Source organism: Cucurbita pepo, unplaced genomic scaffold (genome assembly GCF_002806865.2).
Source record: "Cucurbita pepo subsp. pepo cultivar mu-cu-16 unplaced genomic scaffold, ASM280686v2 Cp4.1_scaffold000561, whole genome shotgun sequence".
In the NCBI taxonomy this organism is placed as follows: Eukaryota; Viridiplantae; Streptophyta; class Magnoliopsida; order Cucurbitales; family Cucurbitaceae; genus Cucurbita; species Cucurbita pepo.
The window spans coordinates 1,809-5,092 of record NW_019646789.1 but is presented as its reverse complement, the minus strand read 5'-3'; the positions used below and the strand labels follow the sequence as shown (position 1 = coordinate 5,092).

At 45.3% G+C, this 3,284-nt stretch overlaps 1 long non-coding RNA gene across 1 annotated transcript; it reads right to left on the bottom strand.

Annotated features, from left to right (window-relative positions):
• Nucleotides 1–18: 18 nt before the first annotated feature.
• LOC111785561 lies at nucleotides 19–1,539 on the bottom strand. The gene is made up of 3 exons (XR_002813677.1): nucleotides 1,510–1,539; nucleotides 1,104–1,169; nucleotides 19–81 (listed from the first exon to the last, which is right to left on the bottom strand). It is a non-coding gene; the product is annotated as an uncharacterized LOC111785561 (long non-coding RNA).
• Between the last annotated feature and the right edge of the window lie 1,745 nt (nucleotides 1,540–3,284).

Sequence of the window (3,284 nt, the reverse complement as noted above, 5' to 3'; positions counted from 1 at the left end):
AACATGATGAACATTGGGCTAGAAAAGTACTTACATGTCCCCTCCTTCACAATAACCTATAATAATGCACACATAGCAACCCTGTCAACAAAGAAATAACAAAAGAGATTAGATTAGATGTAACGGCTCAAGTCCACCGCTAGCAGATATTGTCCTCTTCGAGCTTCCCCTCAAGGTTTAAACGCGTTTGCTAGGGAGAGGTTTCCACATCCTTATAAAGAATGTTTCGTTCTCCTCCCCAATTGATATGGGATCTCACAATCCACCCCCTTCGGAGCCCAGCGTCCTTGTTGGTACACTGCCTTGTGTACACCCCCTTTAAGGCTCAGCCTCCTCGTTGGCACATCACTCAATGTTTGACTCTAATATCATTTGAAACGGCCCAACCCCACCGCTAGCATCTCACAATCCACCCTCTTCGAAGTCCAGTATCCTTGCTGGCACACTGCCTCGTGTACACCTCCTTTAGGGCTCCTCCTCATTGGCACATCGCTCGTTGTCTGGCTCTAGTACCGTTTGAAACGGCCCAAGCCCATCGCTAGCAGATATTGTCCTCTTTGGGCTTTCCCTTCTGGGCTTCTCCTCAAGGTTTTAAAATGCGTCTGCTAGGGAGAGGTTTCCACACCCTTACAAAGAATGTTTCGTTCTCCTCCCCAATCGATGTGGGATCTCACAATCCAGCCCCCCTCCCCCCTTCCGAGACTCAGACTCCACGTTGGCACATTGCCTAGTGTCTAGCTTTGATACCATTTGAAACGCCCCAGACCACCGCTAGCAAATATTGTCCTCTATGGGCTTTCCCTTCTAGGCTTCCCCTCAAGGTTTTAAAACGCGTCTACTAGGGGGAGGTTTCCACACCCTTATAAAGCATGTTTCATTCTCCTCCCCAACCGATGTGGAATCTCACATTAGACCATACCGATACGAAGGATGAACTAGAGACAATAAAATGGTAAGAACGAATGATTTAAGAATAACGGGAAATTTATTCTTAACCATCCTAAACGACCATCGATATCGTTAAACTGTACATGTTTTAAGTGTAGACAGCAACCTTAAACAGCACATTAGTAATAACTTATAGCGATTAAAGCTCGATCTACCTTCTCGACCCATGAATCCTTATACTCCACAATAAATGGATTCCGTAGTCTAGAAATGAGCTCCATCTACAAGAAAACAGAAACGGATTAGCTCGAAAATGACATAAATGTTTCTATCATAACCTGCAATCAACCAAAATCATGGATGATCTATGCTTGGCTTTCCAAAATGTTCACATAAAGTGAAAGAAGATCTAATGTTCATTTTAATCATTGGTTGTTTCACAAAAGCATTCCTAGTTACGATAATCGACGAAAACCGAAACGGTCATAGCAGTAGAAGAGAATCTAAACTCATTCTAAAGCACCCCGACACGATTATAGTAGAACATGAAAAGCTAAAAAGCAACGAGACAAGACAGGTTATTAACGACTCGAGAAGTATGTCGGAGTAAAAAACACCAACCTCCTGGTGTGCAGATCTACGGGACCTATCTCCATTTGGACAGCTTAATAGTCCCCTTTCTCTGAGTACACATAAGAACAAAAGTTAATCAAAATCTACTTTAAGTCGCTAGCATAGACAATGTAACGGCTCAAGCCCATCGCTAGCAGATATTGTTCGCTTTGGGTTATCCCTTTTGGGCTTCCCTTTGAGGTTTTTAAAACGTGTCTACTATGGAGAGGGTCTAGCCCTACTCCGACTAGTGTCTCGCACTGTTCGGTGATGGGCTCTGATACCATTTGTTATAGCTCAAGCCCACCGCTAGTAGATATTGTCCTCTATGGGCTTTCCCTTACCGGCTTCCCCTCAAGGTTTTTAAAATGCATCTACTATAGAGAGGGTCTAGCCCTACTCCTACCAGTGTCTCACACCGTTCGGTGACTAGCTCTGATACCATTTGTAACAGCCCAAGCCTACCGCTAGTAGATATTGTCCTCTATGGACTTCCCCTCGAGATTTTTAAAATGCGTCTAGTATAGAGAGGGTCTAGCCCTACTCCTACCAGTGTCTCGCACTGTTTGGTGACTAGCTCTGATACCATTTGTAACGGCCCAAGCCTACCGCTAGTAAATATTGTCCTTTTTGGGCTTTCACTTCTGGGCTTCCCCTCAAGGTTTCTAAAACGTGTTTACTATGGAGAGGGTCTAGCCCTACTCTGACCAGTGTCTCGCACTGTTCGGTGATGGGCTCTGATACCATTTGTTATAGCTCAAGCCCACCGCTGGTAGATATTGTCCTCTATGGGCTTCCCCTTACCGGCTTCCCCTCAAAGTTTTTAAAATGCATCTACTATAGAGAGGGTCTAGCCCTACTCCTACCAGTGTCTCGCACTGTTTGGTGACTAGCTCTAATACCATTTGTAATAGCCCAAGCCTACCGCTAGTAGATATTGTCCTCTATGGGCTTTCCCTTTCGGGCTTCCCCTCGAGATTTTTAAAATGCGTCTACTATAGAGAGGGTCTAGCCCTACTCCTACCAGTGTCTTGCACTGTTTGGTGACTAGCTCTCATACCATTTGTAACAGCCCAAGCCTACCGCAAGTAAATATTGTCCTTTTTGGGCTTTCACTTCTGGGCTTCCCCTCAAAGTTTTTAAAACGTGTCTACTATGGAGAGGGTCTAGCCCTACTCTGACTAGTGCGCCACACTCTCTGGTAATTGGCTTTGATACCATTTGTAACAGCTCAAGCCCACCGCTGCTAGTAGATATTGTCCTCTTTGGGCTTTCCCTTACGGACTTCCCCTCAAGGTTTTTAAAATTCGTTTACTATGGAGAGAGTCTAGCCCTACTCCGACCAGTGTCTTGCACCATTCGGTGACTAGCTCTAATACCATTTGTAACAACCCAATCCCACTACTAGCAGATATTGTCCTCTTTGGACTTTCCCTTTTGGCTTCCCCTCAAGGTTTTTAAAACGCGTCTACTATGGAGAGGGTCTAGCCCTACTCTGACCAGTGCCTCACACCGTCTGGTGACTGGCGCTGATACTCCCATTTGTAACAACCCAACCTCACCACTAGCAAATATTGTCTTCTTTGGGATTTTCCTTTCGGGCTTCCCCTCAAAGTTTTAAAACGCGTCTACTATGGAGAGGGTCTAGCCCTACTCTGACCAGTGCCTCACACCGTCTGGTGACTGGCGCTGATACTCCCATTTGTAACAACCCAACCTCACCACTAGCAAATATTGTCTTCTTTGGGATTTTCCTTTCGGGCTTCCCCTCAAAGTTTTAAAAC